Here is a 23,325-nt window from a genome sequence, read left to right on the forward strand (position 1 = left end):
CATTCAACAAAATAGAACATATGCTAGGACATAAAACACGTTTTGATAAATTTGAAAGATTGAAACCATACCAAATATGTCCTTCAAGCACAATAGAATGAAGTTAATAAAAAAGGAATTTGGGAATTGCATCCTGTGAAAATCAATGCACTCTTAAATAACCAATAGGTTAAGAAATAAATCACAGGCAATATTAGAAAATACAATGAGATAAATAAAAATGATGACATGTCATGCCAAAACTTATTGTATGCAGCCAAATAAATACTTAAAAGAAAACATATAGCTGTAAATGCCTACCTTAAAGTTAATAAAGATTTCAATTCAGTAACGTAAGCTTCCATCTGGACACTGGATAAAGAACAGCAAATAATCCCAAAGTAAACTGAGTTAAGAAAATGCTAAAGATTACAGAGAAAATGTGTGAAACAGAAAATGGAAATGCAATAGTAAATCAATGAAACTGAAGTTTACCCGAGAAAACGATCAACAAAATTGATCACTTAAGAGCTATACTGACCAACTAAAATAAGAGACAATTTGAATTACTGAAATCGAGAATGAAAAACAGGATATCACTACCAAACTTAGAGAAATAAGGATCAAAAGGGAATACTATAAATAACTCCATGTCGAAAGATGAAACTGATAAATTATTAGGAAGCCACAAACTACTGAAAATGACCCAGGAAAAAGTAGATAATCTGAATGGTTCTACAAGTAAAGATAAGAAAATTATAATTGTGAAACTACTCATATAAAAATCAGTCCCAGATGGCTTCCCTAGTGACTTATACCAAACATTTAAAGTAGAATTAATACCGATTCTTCACAAACTCTTCCAAAAAATAAGAGTAATAAATACTCTCCCAGTCATTTGAAAAGGACAGCATTACATGCAAGCCAAGCCTAACAAAGACATCACAAGAAAAACAAAAACAAACAGAAACCTACAGACCAATACATCTTTTAAATATACATGCAACTGTTCTCAGCAGAATACTAGAAAGTGAATACAGTAACACCACGACCAAGAGGAATTTATCCCAAGAATGCAAGTTTGGCATAACATCAGAAAATAAACTCATATAACACATCATAGCAATAGAGCAAATGATAAAAATTATATGATGATCTCAATAAATACAAAACAAAGCATTTTACAAATCCAACACTCTTTCATGATAAAAAACATTCAGCCAACTAAGAATAGAAAGGAATTTCTGGACATATTAAGGGCCTCTACAGAAAACAAACAAATACACAAAAATCTCAACAAAGCCAAAATCCTCACTGATTGTGAAAGACTGGATGCTTTCCATCTAAATAAGAAACGAACAAACGAAACTTGTCGGCCCCCACCGTTTCTATTCAGCATGGCACTGGAGGTTCTAACTAGGCAATTAGGTGAGAAAATAAAATTTTAAAAATTGGAAAATCTATTGCAGAAGGGGAGTAGAATAGTGGTTGACCATAACTGGGAGGTTGTAGGGAACTGAGGAGTGACTGCCAACAAGCAGGGCTTCCCTTAGATGAAGAAACTATCATAAAGTTGATTGTGGTGGTGAATGCACAACTGTGAATGTAAGGCCATTAATTTGTACTCTTTATATGGATGAAGTTACAACTTTTAAATGAATTGATTGTTACAAGCTCTTGATTTCTTATCTCCTGATTATAATGACAATATATGACATTTCTTCAATGGTATTAAAATCAAGCCATGGCAAAGAGTTCTTGATAAGCAGAAGTTAAGAATTTGGTATATGGTCATACCACTATAAAAGTTCTTGTAACTCTGAAAGCTGTTTACTTTAAAAAAAAATAGAGAGTTCTATGCAGACAGCCTGTTGGACATATTGGGGAATTGTTTTTTTGTTTTGCTTTTGTTTTTGAGATGGAGTCTCACTCTGTTACCCAGACTGGAGTGCAGTGGCGTGATCTTGGCTCACTACAACCTCCAACTCCTGGGTTCAAGTCATTCTCCTGGCTCAGCCTCCCAAGTAGCTGGGATTACAGGTGCCTGCCACCACACCCGGCTAATTTTTGTATTTTTAGTCAAGAGGGGGTTTCACCATGTTGGCCAGGCTAGTCTCAAACTCTTGACCTCTAGTGATCAGCCTGCCTTGGCCTCCCAGAGTGCTAGGATTACAGGCATGAGCCACAATACCTGGCTTATACTGAGGAATATTCTAAGAAACAATGAAAATATTGCATTCTTATAAATATTTAGAATCTGAACTGTCCAACAGGTAGCAACTAGCTACCTGTTGGTGTTCAAATTTAAATGGTATTGAATTAATATTGAATAAAAGGTGAAAATATATCTTAGTTGCACTAGCTGCATTTCAATTGTGCACTGGCCACATGCAGTGATGGGACACTGTTCCAAAGGTCACAGGTACAGACCGTTCCCACAGGTGCAGAAGTTTCATAGGAGAGTGAGGCTCTGGGGCTTTTGGTTCAGTTTTAAAATGGAAAAAATTACATCATATCAGTTTAAAGCAGCACTTCAAAACAATGCTGAGAAACTGTGGCATCCGAAAAGTTTTCAAAGCATACTTCATAGTTAGTAGAACTAAACTAGAGTTATAATATGTTTATATCCATCAGCAACCGTCTACTGGGGTGTTGGTGCTGACTGTTAACTGTGATATCTCACTCTGTCTGGGCTGCCGTAACCAAACACCAGGGACCAGGTGGCTTAAACAACAGACATTTGTAGCTTATGGTTCTGGAGGCTGGACATCCAAGATCAAGAGGCCTGCAGATTTGGCGTGGGGTGAGGGTCCACTTCCTTGTTCACAGATGGAAGTTCTCACTTCACCCGTACACGGGGAAAGAGGTGAGGCAGCTCTCTGGAAGCCCCTTTCGTTACAGGGTTAATCCCATTCATGAGGGCTCCACTCTCAGGACCTTCTCACCTCCCAAAGGCCCCACCTAGGAAAACCACTACTTTGGTGTTAGGATTTCAATGTAGAGATTTGGAGGGACACAAACACTTCAGACCACAGCATATGGCCATGGGAATAAAACTTCATTCATGCAGTGCAGATCTCCGTGCATGGCCTTTTGCCTGTCTAATAATTCAAAAATATCTTCAGGGCAGGAGAAACACAAACACTGACATCAAGGAGAAGCTGAAGCCAAGAGTATTAATCACAGTGTGAAGATATGAAAGAGGCCCCCAAGTAAGAAAGCCCAGGAAAGACACTTGCGCTGACTCCCTCAGAAACACGACCATGGAGGACCACGGATCATGTAAAGTAAGATTGAGACTTTCTGCTATAAGGGAAAGGAACTTCTTAACAGTCTTAGCAGTATCTCGATCTTAGGGCCTAGCCTGGGTGATTTTAAAGTAGATGATCCGAAGTCAAGAACAGGTTTCAGGGAATTTATGACAATAACTTGGGGTTGGTGAGCAGAGCAAAGCAGGGACTGTGGGTGGGTGGTGATGAGGAAGATGTTAGTTGTAACTAAGCTATTGTCACTATTTTATTTGCTTCTCAGCCTTGTCTTCTAGAAGGAGTATTTCCTGGAAGCCGTAACCCAGGTATCTTTGCCTGATCACGGAAGTGTTTAGCATGAAGTCTGGGAATATCCTTCATCCCAGAGTTGTTTATTTGGCTAGCCTGGAACCGCTGAACACAGGACAGTAAATCAGATTGGTTCAAGTTCTCAAAGTTAGGTCCCACTTTGGCAGCTGTTCTTGATCTACGATGTAGTCCAGAGAGGCCGCTGCAGTAAATCCCAGGTAGGAGGCAGAAATATAGAGGCAGCTAGAAAGAAGGATCAGGACAGAGGTGCGGCCGTTGACATCATCACAATGTAGCTGATGCTAATAAAAACTCACAAAACGAGTCGTCATTAACCACGGGCACGCTTTGGAAGCTGCTTAGTCAAGTGAATAATACATCTCCAGTCCGTATGCAGAACTGCAGGTGAGCATCCCTCCAGGGCCACCTGGAGGCCACCACTGCTGATGGGGCAGGGTGGCTATGGGACACCTGGACAGCCCTGTTCTTCATGCAACGAGGTGGACTGCAGGTCCACGCAGAAAGCATCTGCTGAAACCACCCAGGCACCCAGCTGTGGCAATCTCAGACCTATGTGTGTGCAGACCCCACACCTCTCCATGATTCATACTGAAAGAAGCTAGGTGAGCCCAGATACCATACAGGAAAGATCTGTAAGGAGAAAGATCAGCATAATCACACAGAGGATTGTAAAACAGGTCATAAAATTCTGGAGTTCCACTTTATGCCAGAAAATAGAACTGTGCCACAGTTAATGAGAACTCCCTTTTCCAAATCAAATTTTTTCTTAAAAATTGGTATTCCAAATTTCTTGCAAAGAACTCTAATAATAAAAGTATAAAAGGCAAACTACTAATAATGAATGACATTCCTTGGTTAAAATATATATCTATTTTTTTAAATATATGATATATATATATTTAACCAAGGAATGTCATTCCATGTATGTGTGTGTGTGTGTATACACATACACAGAAGAAAAAACAAATTTAGGAGGATTCATTAATATAGAATCAATCTACCATCTTATGGGATCTGACGGTAAAAAAAAATGGGTTGCAATGCAGAAAATATTGAAATAAGAGTCCAAGTTCTGAATGGAAGTAACATACTCCCGGCAGTTTCCATGTAACTTTACATAAGAAACTTTAACTCTCAGTTCTTCACCCAGATAAAGGGAGTATGGGATTCGAGGATCAGTAAACTTATGGCTAAACCTAAAATATTAATAAATTTAAGAGTTCTATCCATAACCAAAAGAACAAGGACAACAGTGAAATAAATGAGAAACACAAAATAAACTGTTTAGGGGGAAGAAAAAAGATAAAAGCCATGATTATCCCATTTGGTTCACAGAGCTCAAAAGATATATAGCTTGTGATGGACATTTGGGTAGGTTGAAGTTCTGGTGCTGCGGAGATGTTGTTTGCAGAAATATAGTCGTGCCTAGAAACAAGGTTTGAGGCTCTGAGACTATAGACACTATGAAGAAAAAAGTATGAATCAGTGCTTGATTGACTAATCCTGGGCAGTCTGCTCACTCTAACCAAGTAGATACAAGTATCCCCTTCAAGCAGAGATGAAAACTTTGCCTAAGCGGTTCTAACATGTTTTTTATTGCCCCATTAACCTCATTGCAAATCATTAGTATGAAGAATAAAAAAGTGAGAAAGAAACACCATATCTTGTTGAGAACTGTAAAGAGTCTGAGCTTTTACTCCATTCGAAGCTAACAAACTAGCCTCTCACAGTTCAAGGATGCTGTCAGAAGACACAAGATTCCTGGGTCAGAGACAAAGGACTGTATCAACCATGGCAGCGCCTGGGCATCCCACATTTGTGTTTATTCAGCCTGCACACAAAAATGATGTAGAAAACCCTCGATTAAACCTACACACAGTGGGTTGCATTGCAAGAGAAAAACTCAGAGACTTAGGACCCCAGATACGTCATTGTGTGCACTGAGCACACCCGCCTTTGGCTCCCGGGGAGACAACATCTGTCTCTTCCAACGCTGTTCACTACACAGACACCCTTGAAAAGACAGTCCAGAGCAAAGGGTGGTGAGTGCCTCGCTGGCAAAATGTGATGAAAATATGAGACTCATTGAGATTATCATCCAATGTATCTTTCCCATATGAAATAGACAGCACTTTAAAAATAATTTTAATTAATTTTTTATAAATTCCAATTTGGAAAGCATTGATATTTTAAATTATGACAAAATTCATTGGACAGGGGTGTCAGAGGGAGAATGGGGAGGCCATGCTGAGAAAATGTTTATAGGTGAAAAGGAAGAGAATTGTGGAGAACCTCATAAACAGCTTTTGAATTTGCCAGTGACAATCTCAACAGAAGATTTAGCTCCTGCAGCCTTGAGTGGAGGTAAGGGGTCCATCCTCAGTGAATGTGGTGAGTCAAATGGTGCCCCTCAAAACCTCGGAATGCGACTGTGTTTGAAATAAGAGTCTTTGCAAAGACAGAGAAGGAGACACAGAGAGACAAAGAGAGGAGGAGGATATGAAGATGGATGCAGAGATCAGATCCATGAAGCTAAGGAATTCCAGGGAGCAGATCGAGCTGGGAGAGAGGTGTGGAACAGACTCTCTCTCTCTCTCTCTCTCTCTGAGCTTCCAGAGGCTCCATTTTGGACTTCTTGTCCCCAGATCCAAGGGAGAATAAATTTCTGTTGTTTCAAGCAGCCCAGCTAGTGGTAATTTGCTATTGGTTGAGAGTGTGTGTGTGTGTGTGTGAGTGTGTGTGTGTTGTGCACACTTGGGAATGGGGGCGTAATTGTGGGAACTACTGAACCGTGATAAGACTGCAGCTACAAGACAAGGAGGTGCAATCACATATCATGTCCTGACTAACGGAGGCGTCGGCTGTGTGTTCCACCTGCCCTTCTTACAATCACTGTTTGCTGTCACTCTGTCTCAGGGCAGTGCTGTCTACAGCAGCTATTCATTCTAAGAGCTGAGCGGTGCCAAAAGTAATTAGCGATGCGTTTGTCAAAAACGGTGTCTCAATTCAGGTGCTAGAATTTGGCGAGGCTCGAGGAGGATGTTTTGGAACAGTGCGTGTTGTGAGTCAGGAAACACATCAACAATCTTTCTGTCTAAAATTGTTTTTAGTTTCGTAAAAAACTGTGTCTTCTTAAGAAATGTAATAAAGGATAATCATCGTTATAATTTTTCTCTTCAGTTTTCATAAAAGCCCCCTCATAAAATAAGCAGAGATGATAGTCCAGGAGGATATTTAATGAGTGTGTCCCAATACAATATTTTGTAATCAAATGGGAAAGAGGCATTTTATTTAAATATTTAATTGCTACCTATCATCATGTGATGGGATATACTAGATAGTATTTTCTGGTTATTTCAGTTTTCATTGGAATTTCAATTTCCATAGGCATAAAATGGAAGTTTGGGATGGCTACTGGAATCACAGGATCATGGACTCTGAAAGCACCAATGGGCACTCTTCAGAGGAGTGTGAGGAAGAGCCCTCGGTTAATCCATTAATTACAAACCTGCTTCTGCACCGGTAACTACAGTCACCCCTCCCCTTATCCACTGGGATATGTTCCAGGACCACCGGGGACCCCTGAAGCCCCAGATTGCCATCAATTAAAATACATTTCTGTACATGTCTTCCACCCTCAAATTTAATGCCCCTTCCATCTTAGCTAAATATTTATCAGACACTGTGCCCATATGTTGTGCAATTTCAGGTGTAACAACAAAACTGGCATGAATTTCTTTCTTCTTCACAATGTCATGGACAGAAGATTCATTCTTACAGTAAATCTTAGCAACCTCTCTCTCTCTCTCTCTCTCTCTCTCTCTATATATATATATATATATATATATATATATATATATATATCCAAATTGCCAGCATCACTACTCTTATGCATGGAGCCATTGTTAAGGAAAAGAAGGGTCACTTGATCACCAGCTGCAGCATCAGCACAGTCAATCTAATCACCAAGACAGCTGCTAAGTGATTAATGGGCAGGTAGTGTCCGTGGCATGCATACGCTGGAGAAAGCCATGATTCGTGTTCTGGGTGGGACCGAGCAGGGCGGGGCAAAGTTTATCACACTGCTCAGAATGGAGCTCAGTTTAAGACGTATTCATTGTTTCTGAAATTTTTCTTTAATATTTTTGGATCACAGTTGATCACAGGCAGCTAAAACCACGGAAAGCAAAACCGTGGATCTGCAGGAGAACTTTCCTCTAAGATCTACCATCGGCTCAGCATTAAGCATCGATCAGGCGCCGGGGGCGCAGACGTGGTTGGACAGTTGTCCCTGAGACCTGTTCTCAGCAATACTTCCCTGTTCTTTCCAGAAGCTTAATGTGCCCAAATCACTTACCACTATTTGGAAGTTAATTTGCAAATATCTTTCAAAATCTAAAACACATTTTCTTCGACACCTCAATTCCATTGCTAATAATTTAACTTTATTGATATTTTTAAGAAAGGCCAGGCCTGGGATGTGGTGGCTCATTCCTATAATCCCAGCACTTCAGGAGGCCAAGGCGGATGGATCACCTGAGGTCAGGAGTTTGAGACCAGCCTGGCCCACATGTTGAAACCCCATCTCTACTAAAAATACAAAAATTAGCTGGGCGTGGTGGTTCATGCCTGTAATCCCAGCTACTCGGGAGGCTGAGGTACGAGAATCACTTGAACCCAGGAGGCAGAGTTTGCAGTGAGCTGAGATTGGGCCACTGCACTTCAGCCTGGGTGACAGAATGAGACTCTGTCTCACAATAAAAAAAAAAAAAAAGAAAGAAAAAAGAAAGTGAGAGAGAGAAAAAGAGATAGAGAAAGAGAGGAAGGGAGGGAGGGAGGGAGGGAGGGAGGGAGGGAGGGAAAGGCAAAAAAAAAAAAAAAAACCCTGCTTAAATCTCAAACCCTGACATCATCAAGTAGGAATTTTCTTCCTCTTGAACTAAAAGCATATAATGAAATCCTACCGTGTGCCTTTGGTGTTTGGCAGACCACACAAAGGGCTGAGGGGCCTCTGCAGAGCTGGCTGACATCTGTAAATTGTGTTAAACCTCATTCTCTGAGTGAAACTCTACTTACTTTTATGGTTGTAAAATAATTTAAGGGTAAGCCTGCCCTGTGGTGTTGGAAATAATGTATATATTCCCTCATTTGATGACCATTTCACAATCTTCTGTCCTGTGTCAAAAGGGTCACAATTGTATATATATTCACATACCCAACTTCTACCCTGAGGAAAACAAGCATGAAGGTGTTGCAAAATAAACCAGCCCTGTGTGCTGGGGTGAGATCCACCAGCCACCCAGTAGCTGCAGGCCCAAGACAATCAGGGTGACGAATAAAACTTCATCCTCAGGCATTGCTCTCTCTCAGCGTAGAGAGCTCTAGGAATTAATTCACAGCACGGTCAGGAAGGACCAGCCTTTGTCCCTTGGTATCCTGAAATATTCCTTTATTAATATCTAAGAACTCATAGTATGGTTGAATTCCAAGAAGAAATTCCAAGTTTCACAGACACTAGCAAAATATAAGTTCAAAATTGCACACACACACACAAACACCCATACACATTCATCACACAGTCACTCATACACACATAGATATACACACATACACACCCAAACACACACACTCACACATACTCAGAGATAAAGGAGAGAAAAATCCCACAGTTTTGGGTAACAGGAAAACATTCTAAAATACCTACATAAATAGGCAATTAATGGAAAACTGATAAATAAATTATAATTAAAACTGATTACAATAAATATTTATTCCATAAATTATGAAATTATGAATTTTAATACAATGAAATGCAATCAACCTTCAAACGGGATGAGATGGTTCCCTGTGTCCTAACATGAAATGTTCTAATATTTCATTACAATATGTACCAAGCTACATATGCCATTTGATTCTATTTGTGTTTAAATGAAAGATATCTTGCTGACTCATACACAAAAAACCTTTCAAAAGGAACACTAAGAATCATGTCAATTGCCACCTTAGGGGAGAGTGAATGGGGTAAGTCATTTACGGCAAATGACATTTTCCTTTTCAAAGTAAGCCTTTAGTTTTTCACTTTGTGCATAGACTAAAATTATGTGTTTGTGTGTGTATTTACAAATTTACATGCAGAGAAGAAACTGCTCCTTCCTGTGCTTCACACCCCACTTTGAGATTCCTCCTGTCGAATGCCTTCCCAGTGGGCAATGACTATTTCTTTTTTTAAAGAAGTTAATAATCATATCACTCCAAAAGTATTTAATAATAGGCTGTCTCATACTGGCAACCGTTTGGGAGTGTGTGGTGGTTCCAGCACCGTCATCACGCCCAGCACGTGAACCACGCAATCTACTTCTTGTTTTCACTTTACAATCCTCTGTGGAAAGTTTAGTGCATAGAGGAGAGAAATCAATGTGTTTATGTCATATGCAATCAGAATACCTTTCAGATGAAAAACAGTGAAGGTTTCAAATGACACTCACATCCTTGGTTGTCACGTGTGTGGACCTTAAATGTGGACCCTGAGGACAAAGGAGACACAGAGACATCATTTTGACATTGCCTCTTATTCCCTAGGCTTGGATGGGCCGCTTTTAAATGAGTTTGGTTTGGTTTAATTCACTGAGGCTGGTTAATCATTTCGTTCTTTTTGTAAATGTGCTGGGAGTGCCCACTGTGCCCTGGCCATGTTGCAGCTGTGGGGCATGCAGAGATGAACTAGGCTGGCTATGAGGGCATGCTCACGATGGCACCTGCTTGACAGCCAATGGCCGGTGGTCCAGCCAAGTCCTGTCTCAGTGCCTGTGTCTCAGACCAACCCTGGTGCCATCTGGATTAGCCCAGGTCCTTTAGGAGACAGGAGTAAAACCGGCATATGAGAAGTCTATTGGGGAAAATGCCTGTGAGGGATGAACTGGGGTAACGCGGCTGTCAGGGAGTACCTGCCACCATGGGCCAAGCCTCACCACCTGAGAAGCGAGGGGCAGGAAGAGACTCAAAGGGACACTCCAAGAGAGGTGAGGTTCCTCCGAGAGGAGGCCTTCAGCCAGATCATCCAAGAGGGACCTGGTGACTGCAGGCATGTGCAGCACGAGCATCCCAAGGCCCTGAATCATGGGCTGGGCTGCCTGACAAAGACACAGCCCTGGTGTGAATACAGAGAGAAGTGCAGAAACATAGAGCCTGAAGTTGTCAGGTAACCCCTCCCCACACCTGGGTTGTAAGATAACCCTTCCCCACACCTGGGCTGTCAGGTAACCCCTCCCCACACCTGGGCTGTCAGGTAACCCCTCCCCATACCCGGGCTGTCAGGTAACCCCTCCCTACACCTGGGCTGTCAGGTAACCCCTCCCCACACTTGGGCTGTCAGGTAACCCCTCCCCACACCTGGGCTGTCAGGTAACCCCTCCCCATACCCGGGCTGTCAGGTAACCCCTCCCTACACCTGGGCTGTCAGGTAACCCCTCCCCACACCTGGGCTGTCAGGTAACCCCTCCCCACACTTGGGCTGTCAGGTAATCCCTCCCCACACCTGGGCTGTCAGGTAACCTCTCCCCACACCTGGGTTGTAAGATAACCCTTCCCCACACTTGGGCTGTCAGGTAACCCCTCCCCACACCTGGGCTGTCAGGTAACCCCTCCCCATACCCGGGCTGTCAGGTAACCCCTCCCTACACCTGGGCTGTCAGGTAACCCCTCCCCACACCTGGGCTGTCAGGTAACCCCTCCCCACACCTAGGCTGTCAGGTAACCCCTCCCCACACCTGGGCTGTCAGGTAACCTCTCCCCACACCTGGGTTGTAAGATAACCCTTCCCCACACACCTGGGCTGTCAGGTAACCCCTCCCCACACCTGGGTTGTAAGATAACCCTTCCCCACACCTGGGCTGTCAGGTAACCCCTCCCCACACCTGGGCTGTCAGGTAACCCCTCCCCACACCCCGGCTGTCAGGTAACCCCTCCCCACACCTGGGATATCAACAACACCCTCCTGGGGCAGTGGAGGTCCCGGCCCTGACTTCCAGGGTCCCCTCTCAACTCCAGGCTGGTGCAGTGGCCACTGCTCGAGCCACCGTGCAAACTTCCTTTATGTCCTCCAAGAGGAACCAAGCAAAAAAGTTAACTTACTTCTGCTCACTAGAGTCTCCAAATAAATGAAAATCTGATAATTTACAGCAGTGCATTCTAGGCAGAAAACGGAGAATTTGAGCGCATTTTCCTGGCGCCTTTCCCTGGTCCCACCTGTATCTCTATTACAGGGACAAATGGGGCTAATGTCACTGATGCGATTCAGCACATGAACATGTGTCTTCGGAAGCAAGGACAATTTAATCGTTGACCTGAAGCCCTGACTGAAATGAACACGCTTGGTTTTCATAAGCAGAAGGGCAGTGTGCAAGGCAGAGGCTCTGAGACCAGCTGCACAAGAGGAGAAACCAGACGTGCGTGGACGTGGAGGGGAATTTAGCTTCTCTGAGAAACCTGGAGAGGAATAAAATGTACTTGTTTTCGTCTGAGTTAGACTTGCTGGACAGCCGCGTGATTAGAGACACCACCCCGTTTCACTAAGGCCGTTCTGCACCTGGCTGTTAAGACTACAAGCCTAGCAAATGGATAAATCACATCGTTCCCTCCCTTTAAAACAGAGAATGAAGATAGTTTGAGAGTCCAGGTCCAGACGGAGGAATGAAATGTCCAGAATGAGGCATTTTGTTGAAGAGACACGCATGGAGCTCAGCGCCTGATGAGACGGGAGGGCAGAGCGTCCCATGCAATGGGCCCTGACTGACAAGGCTTTTAATCCACGGCTTTGATGTGACTGACAATCATACTGGGGAAGAGATGAACGGGTAATTGCAGTTCTGTTCTATCTTTGCATAAATACTAATGCCCTAAATAGGCCTGCCAGCTTGGAGAGAGAGCCTGAACAGAGGCTGTCAGCCAGAACCTCCGCCCCTATAGAGAGAAGGTCAGACCCAAAACTGCTGTGAAGCACACAGACGCTTTCAAATTCTTTAACTACCAGTGGGATACACGTTGCATTTGGAGGCAGAAGGCCAGAGAGAACACCAGACTCATCACTTATTTGTGCGTTTCCCAAGGTGAGTAATTTGGACATTGCCTTTCAGTCTTTTCTCCATTAAAATAGGATTGAACACAGGAAGACTTCCTTATGCACGCAGGTTCTGTGAGAACCGTCTACAACTGTGCGTAGAGAAAGACCAGTACCATTGTGATGACTGCGCTCCAAATTCCATGAACACATTTACCATGTTGTATTAAAAAGTGTACATCTATTAAACTAGTTAGAGAGTGATTTTCTTAAGTAAAACCTTAGCAAAGTCACTGTTGTATCCCATAGATTTATTACAGTGCTGATAAAAGCGGGAGATGAACAAAATAGGTAAATGGAATAAACTTCCATACTTATTCTAAATGCGCTTTGGAAATCTAAGAAAGCTTCCAAATCTATACAAAGAAAATTTGTATTTACTTTTCTGTTCATTCGTGGAATGTCCATCAAGAACCAATGGGGTAAGTCCTGGGCTGAATTCTCTTTTTGACACGGTGACATTTCCTCTCGGTAAGAAGCAGAGGAGTGGTAAAGCGAGTAAAGATGGCAATCCCATTTGAAACCAAGGTCACAAGAACTAAAAAGTTCATCCTCCTGGGAAACATGGTTGAGGTCACCTTCCAGCCACTTGCTACTTTTCCTGCTCCTTCTGCAGGCTCCGCTGTGACAGCCCACAGAGCCATCCCTGCTGGAAGGATTTGTGTCAGGAGGGTATGTTCTTCGGTGTCTCTACTCCTTACCATTTTGATTCTTGGAAAGTTCATTAAAATAAACCATAAAGTTATCTTGGAAGATGAAAAAATAAGGTCCCCAAAGTGCTGTGCACACCTGAAATGTGAACAACCGGGAAGCTGCTGCCGGTGAGAGACCCACCTTTGTTCTCCCTCTTGGGTGGCTGCTGTGGGTGCTGTTGGCCAGATAGGATTTCCCAGGACTCCCCAGGATCCAGCATGGGCAGCCCTGTTGCTCTGTTCTCCTACCTCCTACTAAGAATCCTCTGCACTGTTGTTTAAAACAAAGAGTTCTGAGTTCCATCTGCCATCAACACAATTAAATCCACAAATTGGCCTTTACAAAATCTTCCCAGGTCATCTTTAGGCCTGTGCAAATGTGAGAGTCTAATAATGAATTCCAAGCCTAATTTCTGGTCATTGTCATTATTTTTCTCAGCAGCTGCTTCCTGCATGTGACCCACAACCTGTCTGCCACCTGCTGACTTCAGGCCAGAACCTAGGATCCCAGCCTCCCTGCCCAAGTCCCGCCATCCTCTCACGACAGAGAAACAGCATCAAAACCAGAGCCTCGAATGCATGGCTGGGCAAACGCATGAGTGCAGAAAAGCCCCAGTAAGGAAGTGGCCAGTTGGAAGCAGAATGGCTGGAAAAAATCCTTGGAATTTGTGAACGAAGGCCTCGGTTTCCTCCTGTGAGCACAGCAGGATCAGGTAATTTGCAAGTTACTGTTCTGGTCAAAGACACTTGTCTAGATCGCAAGCTGGCTTCCTGGAGAAGTGTGGCCACACTCAGTGAGCAGGTAACACCACAGCGTCGCCCATGTCAGCATGCCACATCGAGTTGAACCAGTCAGTGGGTTTCCAGAGAGCATTTCTCACGTAATCTTCATGCATTATCAGAGTGGGCGTGTAAACACCAGAACCAGTGTCTAGTTAAAAACAAAACACCATTTCCTTATCCTCCCCAGCTTCCTTTGAAGTCAACACTCCATGCATATTTTTCCTTAGAGGACTTATATTAAAATACCAAAATATGCAGTGACTATCTGAGAAAATAAGTGTACGCAGTCCCTTGTGTCACTGGAATTTTGTTGTTAAATCTCAAATGCATATGGTGGCATGCTTGCCCTCTCTCTCTCTCTCTCTCTCTTTCTCAATCTTCCTTGTCTAAATATGAGAACAGTTTTGTCTCAAACATTTTTAGTCTAAAAACAGAACTACCAGAGGGTTTTTTTTTTTATAGTTTGTTTTTAATGGATCAATTTGTCTTGAGGAAGAGAAAAACAAAATTTAAACACTCTTAAAGCCTATACAGGTTTTCAGAATGAGGTGCTTTTCTTGGTGAATGTTAAACAATAGGTGTTGAGTTTGACAAAAGAGTAGTTTAAATTAGCTCTAAAACTGTACTTTTTGATTTTACAAATGTGGAGAACATTACTAAGATAGTCAGTTATCGATTATTTTTAAGGGGTGAACCGTTTTTCAGATTTATAGTCACAAAAACTATGCAATCAAATACATTTATTAAAAAATACTAAGTAAAGGTAACAATATATTAGAAATCATTTACTAGTTGGAGTTTCACAAAAATTAACAGATGCTGTCCTATTTGGAATGACTCTCTTGAGTGTTACATGCATAAGTTTCTACTGGCAGCTAAGCAGCTACCTACCTGTTAGCAGCTAACTAGCTGCATATCTTTCTATAGCAGCTAACTAGCTGCAAACCTGTCTACTAGCAGCTAAACAGCTCTATACCTGTCCAGTTGCAGCAAACTGGCTGTCCATTTACTGTGAAGGGGAGAAGGATGTGATCTGTTGGTGGGCATGCCTATTTCCTGGAAAAAACATTATTTTTCCAAAAGCAAATAGAAAACTAGAGAGGCCTTTTGCTCTTTCTACTCTTGTCTTTTTAAAACTAACAACATGAGAAAAGCAAGGAAGCAGAAATGGGATAATTTTGAATTAAAACATGGGCCTTGACTTTGAAGATGTGAGTGTCTGAAACTATGGCGGCTTCACCTCAAATACTTAAAATAGTCTGATGAAGTTCTCAGTGAATTTGGCATTCCTCCTCTACTGTCTCTGGGCACCGTGTAACAAAAAGCAAGGGTGAGGAAGATCTAAATGGAAAGCTCCAATTTCTCACTGATGAGCTTAATGGTCCACTCGGTTGACCCTGGGTTGAGGCACGAAGAATGTGCAGCAGGAACTGGTGTGGCTGAGAGCGGACGGCAGGGCCAGGGTTCGACTCCCACTTCAGGTGAACTCCATCACAACGAAGGTCCTGAGAACGGAAAAAAACGAGGCTGCCGCGATTTATTTCCTCCGATGACACCGCGATTTATTTCCTCCGGTGCCACTTGCAGACACTATTAATCTCACATAGCAGAGTTTCCTCCTAAGCAAAGAAGTGACCTCAGAGGCCTCTCCACCAACGTCCAGGCAGCCACACCCATCAATCAGAGGTGCGGTGCAGAAAGTCAGTCACCGCCGTCAACAGAGATTTTCCACCAGACAACTTGGAAAGGAGAGCTGCCAGCCGGTGGAGTTGAAGGCTGCTCCATCGGCTTCACGCAGTGTTCAAAAAATGAAGATCTCAGCTCAAAAAAAAATGCATTTAGCCCAACAATAATAAGCTATTTTTAACATATAACAACATTTTTTCTACATTTTTTTTTTGGTTTATATGATATTTTGTTTTATAAAATATCAAAGATATAAGTAGGTTCCTAACTATGATATGCATTTGACCTGCTCACATTTTTATGCTCTCTTTTTATTGACTTATTTTAAACGTGTCATTTTGGTTAATGAAGTGTTGATTATTGGTGCAATTTCCATAGCTATATATTTAAAGAAGTGTTAATGCCCATTGCCCTAATCTAAGATAGCTGTGAAGACATAATACTTGGGGGTAAGCTGAAAGATATTTTATCCTTTAAATGTGAATTTCCCACCCATCTGAGTCTCTACATGGAACAAATAAATGATCAGCACGCTGTGAGAAGTGGAGAAGCTCACCTAAAGTTTGTTTCTAAAATTGCAGCCTGAGACACTGCCGTCTCACAGTGGGATGGTGTCAAGGGCGTGCGTCACTGGGATGCTACTGCTGTTCTCATTTGAGCTGAATTTCACGTGGACTAACAAAAAGTACTCATCTTATCATCGAGGGCAGAACCATGATGTCCTGTTCATAACTTAGGAATACATAATTTCTATCTGCAGTGTAGAATTCTACTCAGAGTTGGAGCACGAATTTAGGTCTGGGTTTGGATCTTTTGTCAACTGCATTTTGGCAGCCGAACACAGTGCACTGGCTTTCTCCTCGACAGAGTGGAGACTAATGTGTACCTGACAGTATATTGTGAAGATGAAAGGTAAGTAAAGAGCATAGCGTGTCTCTGCACAAATTCTAAGTGTTCAACAATGTTGATTTTTGTGGTTGTAGTTGCATCTGCTTGACATTAACTATGCTGTAACTGAAAATACAGGAAGAGTTCATAGTGACTCTTCATAAAAGAGCATACCATTTTCAGTGCTTTCTCTCACACACATCCAAGAGGCTTGTATACATGTAGACGTTTCAGAAATATTAAAAAAGTAAACATATGACAATCCCAAAATGCAATCGGTAAACTAGGATGACAGCTTCTCATTGCATATATTCCTCGTAACCCTCCTGCAAATATTGAACTCCATTTTCATAATAAAAATGTGATTTCTTACTTAAGGACTAAATATACTCTTGCAGATGCACATCTGGTATATAAAGTTGCTCACTAACCTTTTGTGTAATGCTTCATTCAAAATCGACATACTTCATACAACAGTAATGAGTTTCAGCATCATTAGCAGCTTCTGCTACATTCTAGAAGAATCTGGCTCTGTTCAGTAGGAACGTATCAGGTGTCACGCCCGTAGAGAGCTGCTATTCTCACTTGCACTGGGTCATTCCAACTGGGAGTATAGAGTTAAAGAAACTAGATTGAAACTCTTTATAGCCATGCACAACTTGCCCACATGATTTCCATATAATTTATAAAATTTATCTGACCACTTTTTTGGTACCAACCAGAAAAGATTATTGTCCAATAAATTGTATATATTGATGGAAAGGAGGGTAGAAGCCACATGCTTTGCACAAGGGGCCTCAGAGCTCTGTGTTTCCACGAGTCTTAAATGCTCCTTCATAGAAGGTCCAAGAAATGATCTCTCTTCAAGAAACATTTTCAAAAGTCAAACAAATATAAGAACTTTTTTATCTAAATAAGAAAAATTACCTAATAATGCATTTTGTTTTTTGAAAATAATCAAATTACATTACATAGACTTCCTGTGTCATAAGCAGAACACTCTGAGATATGCGCATTTGGTGATGTGTTAGAATCAGATACTGTTTCCCATGATGGCATTTTGTACATATTTTAGCATAATATAAAATTGCTAATGTGAGCATGGCAAATATCAATTCACGAATCTCATATAAATGAATAAAAATGTGAAGTTTTTATTTAAAAAGCTTTAACTCTTATGAAAAACAAAGATAATGACTTTTTAAATGTCTAATTAACACTGATTTATCACCCCAGGGGGTTCCCAGGAAAACAACATTTTGTAAAAGAACACTTTTGTTTTAAAACCCCACTACACCCCCTAAATCTGCTTGGATATTTTCTCCTCCTGACTACAGTCTCCCACTGATGAGGCTGGGCAAATCCATAAACACTCCGAATGAGCCGAAACTATGGGTTGAAAAGTGTCCTTTGCAATTTTTGTGCCTGGTTAGATCACACCCAATTTTTGCTACTTACCACTTGTAAAGGAAATCTATCAAACCCGTTGAAACATTTATAATGACATTTTAACTCCCTTCCATTGAAAATGCATTGAAAAGTATTCCGTAAGTGCAGTATTTAGAAGGAAGCTATTATTTGGAAGAGGAGGCAAATGTCTGAACCTGCTGTTTTAAAATTGCTTTCCAAATTCAAGGAAACATTTCACAGAAGAGGGTTATAATGGAGTCTGAGTGGGGCCCCGGGGACGTGAATGCCATATCCCCTGTTGCAAAGTCTATTGACCCTGAGACGCCTGATAAAACGGAAGACAGATTGCTCTGGTCCTCTATGTGTTTAAGTATCAAGCTGATCCATAACTTTCACAAGAACCAGAAATCATTTATTGTCAGTGCTGTCCAGAATATATCCTGACAGTTCAGTGGGAGTTTCACTGCCATTTATTTTCAAATCAATACTCAATTACGAAGAGGAAGATTCACTCCCTTGCCCATTTTCAAGATGAAATTATGGACTGGAGCAATAACACTTAGTCAAGGCAAACCACCGTCTATTAACTCAAGATGGTACCAGGAATCAGCCAGATACTTTATTAAAGTTCACTCCTCTTGCTCACTCTTTTTGGCTTTTAATTAATCATTGTGAAAAAGGCCTTTCACATTGTGACTGATGACCAGAGAAAACAATTTTCTCCTAACTGCCTTTTAATTTCAACTCTGGGAGAGCGCATTGACCGAATCTCACAACAACCCATCAATGCTGGTTTTTAATGTGTTTTCTCCTTTGTTATTGAGAAGAATGGAGTGCAATGAAGCCCCATGCTCCTCTTCATAAGTCAAGTAATTGATTCAGTAAATGCCGCACATTTGCTACTGGATAAAATGTGCTGTCAATGAAGATACTAGGTACTATATAAATTACTCCATTAAGCAGAAATAAAGCTATTTATGGTTTTTAGAGCAAAATTCAAGTAATACTAAAAAGAGAATAGAAGAGTGAGATTACATTCATTTCCCCTTTATGTATGCCACCCCCTGCCTCGGCTCCATCAGTTATTTGGATAGTAATTAAAATAATTAAAACAAATTAAAGGTAGAATGATAACAACAAAAGCTATTCCTCATGGGAGCAAATCTGCACTCTGTACTTAAACTTTTTAAGCTTTGTACGCTAAATAGTTTTCACAGAGTTTTAGACTAGTGGGTAAATACATACTCAGTAAAAATCTTTCAAATATATTTATTTGATAGAGACCTTTGAACATAAGTGCTGTATGCACTTCAAAAAATATTAAAATAAAAGCAATTAAAACTATCTGCTGTTTCACAGAACAAAATATTTCTAGTAGTCAACAGTGAGTACAGCAAGTCATGACATAGCAAAGTCATAAAGCTTCATGGAGATGACAGCATTTGGCTGAAATCGCAAATACAGTCTAGAAAGCCTTTCAAGAGAACAGGTTTCATGTTTGATAGTCTCTGTCACTGCCTGTTTGAATCAGAGCTATTTTCTAAGACATTCTCCTGACTTAGTGAAATTGTTACATGGATCAGAGCTATTTTCTAAGACATTCTCCTGATTTAGTGAAATTGTTACTTGGATCAGATCAGAATCATTCAAAGTCACTGATTTCCTTCCAGGAAAATTATTAGGTATAATTGGAAGGCATTTACTTATTTGAAATTCATACCTTCCTCACCTTCAAAAAAATCCTCCACTCTGAAATATAGTCTTGCATTTAAAAAACCTGAAATTAAAAGTTAAGGAAAATCAAAAATAAGAGAAGAAAAGCAAACATTAATTGCACCTGGAATTTGTAATAAAATTATTTCTTCAGAGTATTCAATTGGCATCACGTACCTAGCAATCAAGAGAAAAGGGAAATATAAATTGCTACATAGTTTTTTACTTAAAAAATACAAGTTCTTCTGAAGGAACTTTTCATCTGAAGTCTTCTATTTTAATATTACGTTCCCCTATGCAAAGAAAAATGCTTAATAAACAGTAGATGTTTCACAAATATTGACAAAGACTAAAAAATCACTGGATACATAGATGAAACTAAAATGAGTAAATAAACAAGAGAAAAGGGAGAATGATAAATGAAATGACGCCTTAGTAGAAGACATCCTTGAATGGCTGGATCCTACGTTCACGAGTTCTCTTTTGGGGGTGTGATACAGCGTAGTGCAGATGGATGGCTCTGCAGGAGTCCTTACTCTGGGAAACAACCATGGTCGCCTCCAGGATGAAGGGGTCCCCATGACACTCCAGCTTTCTTTAATAGCAATCTTGTTAACCACACGCTTGCCCTGGCAACGCTATCACTTGCCAAGTGCAAGCAGCAGTGTTTGCCTCTTACTATTTCTTACCCACTCTTTCTGTCAACCACCCTGCGTACACTGTGTGTGTTTCTGAGTCTCTGTTTCTGAGCTCACTGACGCTTAATGCTAGGTAATCCATGTTTCCCAGATCACTCTTGCCTCGAGATGAAACAGCCACACAAACAATCCTCGGCAATATTCCTCGGGTTTTTGTTCTTGGCTGCGGGTCCATTCCCAATCAGAGCCTCTCATCTAGTGTGGAGTCACTGGGTGGTGTTTAGCACATACACACACATTCCAGAAGTCCTCAGGTTGGCTCAGAGGAGCGGGGCTCTGACTGCCATGGCTCCCCTTCTCAAAGCCACATGAAGGCAGAGACAGCCACAGCATTCACATGCTGCCAGTAAGCTCTTAGCAATGGGTAAAGCCACTGAGGTTGACAAGATGTCATGACACTGACCGAAGGGAGCTGAAACTACCGACCACGTGCAAAGCAGAGCACCAACTCTGCAAGCCCTGAGTCCCAAAGAAATGCTGAGTTTCCATCCTGAAATCATACAGATTCTTCTTTCCAGTGCCTGTGAGCCGCTGCCCTTTAGCCTCAGAAACAATTCATGGGATTAACTTGGAAGGTAACTTGGGAGACCCTGCCCTCACCATAACCCCTTCCCCTGCTTATGAGCATGTTGTAGTAGACCCTGGGTATATGCAACTTGCTTGCCTTAAAATGGCCCTTTCTTAGAAGACACATCATACAGATAGGCTGCCGAGCGCCACGGAGTCCCCAGGCATATCTGAACCCTGAAGCGACAGCCACTTCTACCTGGGCTGGGGAACTTTATTCTAGAATAATGATGTTTCCACCTGGCAGATGAAATGGTCCAACCTGTAACTACATCATCTGGGCTCGAATGCTAAAAGTGGAAGAATGGCAGCATTTTTAGCAGTATCTTCTAATATTCAGCAGACTTTTATTTATTAAACGTAAAATAGAGGCTTAGGAAGATTCAATAATCTTAATAAGATCACATGATTGGTCAAAGGCAGATCCAAGAAAGAAATCTCCTTGGTCTCTCCAGCCCATGATGCTGCCCTGACCTTTTCAAATTATGCTTTTTAAGTGAATACACAAATATTACATGTTGCTCTTCATGATGTCCAGGGGCTAGAAAAATGTGCAAATGTATATAATGAGAAATGTATGGTTCAACTCATTTATATTTTAAACAAAAATAGTATCATCCCATTTAATAGCAATCACTATCACAAGGTCCACCATGAAAGAATTCTTCATCTGAAAGCATCTAGGTAATGAGTGAGCCTCAGGCCTCATCTGTCCACTTCTACATCTAATTTCTAAGAGGAATTGTCACTATAAAGAAAAATTTAAATTTGAGACCCTCTTAGAGTGGTGGAGGTAAACCTAGTCTTGCACATTAGAAAATGATCTCACTGACTAAATATTATCATACAAGTTGTTTATACTTTAAATCCATATAGAAACCTTCGTAGAGTTCTTATATGATGTTTTGCTCAAGGACATTCACTTGCAAAATATCACCTCCTACTAGGATCAAATTCAGGCAAAGAAAAACTCAAGTAAGAGACAATTTCTGAGTATCTTTAAAGGGAAAGTATCTCAAACTTTGTAGGCATAGGTACCAGCTACAGAAAAAGGAATATACATATATATACACATATGTATATCTGAATATAAAATATATATGCATATAAGGAATATGCATGTATATAAAATCTGTGTCTATAACATATATGTATATAAAATATATGTATATAAAAGATTTATATATAATATATATGTATTGTTTCTTCCCACAGTCCATATGTTGAAATTCTAACCTTCAGTGGAAGGGTATCAGCAGAGACAGTCTTTGGGAGGCAGTTAGGTCATGAGGTTGGAGCCCATAAGATGGATTAGAGCACTTTTAAGAAGAGATAAAAAGACGAGCTGTCTTCCCTTCTCTCTCCGCTGTGTGAGGACACAGCAGGAAGGCTCCTAGCTGCACTCCGGGTCTCCAGGTCGAGTGCCCTCCCCAGACACTGGACCTGCCCGCTTCTTGAACTGGGATTTCTCGGCCTCTAGAACTATGAGAAATAACTGTTTGTTGTGTAAGCCACCCAACTTATGGTAATTTGTTACAGAAGCTCAGACTAAGACTGTACTAAACACCTTTCTGGTATAATATTATACTAATTTGCTTGAAAAACAGAAAATGGGGCAGGTAGACTAGAGCCCCAGCTGTGAAGTATCCACCTGCAGTGGCTTCTTTGATGAACGGAGCTCGTGGTAAGTCCCCTCAAACTGCAGGATGCATGGAGAAGTTGAACATATTCAAACTGCAAATTATCAAACGGTTATTTCTATCACATTGCCATGGTAATCCTTAGAAAACATCTGAAACAACGTGTCTAAGAATGATTTGGTTACGGTGTCTGATTTGCCAAGTATAAAAGGTGAATTCTTCATCTAAAAATGTTGTATTAAGAAACTAAATATACATAAAATATGGTTGAAAAAACTTGAATATCTGTTCTGTTTTCCACAGTCACAAAACTCCCTAGCTGTCATTATTTCAGTAAGCCTTATAATTGCTGCTTATTCAGAAAGAAAAATTATCATGTAAAATTATTATTTTTAAATTATATTCACTTGAACGAGTGAGATGAAATAGATACTTTACATGATATATCAAGGGTTTTTTGAAAATTATTAGTACTCAGGGTACTGATTACAAGTTCCTATGAATAAAAGTCCCCAGTATGTGCAGTCTGGGTTCAGCCTTCCCAGATTCACCATTCCACTAGGCATCCTCATCCTC

At 41.1% G+C, this 23,325-nt stretch overlaps 1 long non-coding RNA gene across 1 annotated transcript in view; it reads left to right on the top strand.

The window, feature by feature from the left end:
* The window catches only part of LOC135272992 (uncharacterized), a 38,833-nt gene extending 32,597 nt beyond the window's left edge, over nt 1–6,236 (top strand). The window contains exons 2-3 of the long non-coding RNA XR_010340894.1: nt 3,110–3,266; nt 5,185–6,236. This is a non-coding gene — a long non-coding RNA (uncharacterized LOC135272992). The remainder of the gene's footprint in view (nt 1–3,109; nt 3,267–5,184) is intronic.
* The last annotated feature ends 17,089 nt before the right edge of the window (nt 6,237–23,325 follow it).

Source organism: Aotus nancymaae, unplaced genomic scaffold (genome assembly GCF_030222135.1).
Source record: "Aotus nancymaae isolate 86718 unplaced genomic scaffold, 86718_ANA_hifiasm-v0.15.2.pri h1tg000173l, whole genome shotgun sequence".
In the NCBI taxonomy this organism is placed as follows: Eukaryota; Metazoa; Chordata; class Mammalia; order Primates; family Aotidae; genus Aotus; species Aotus nancymaae.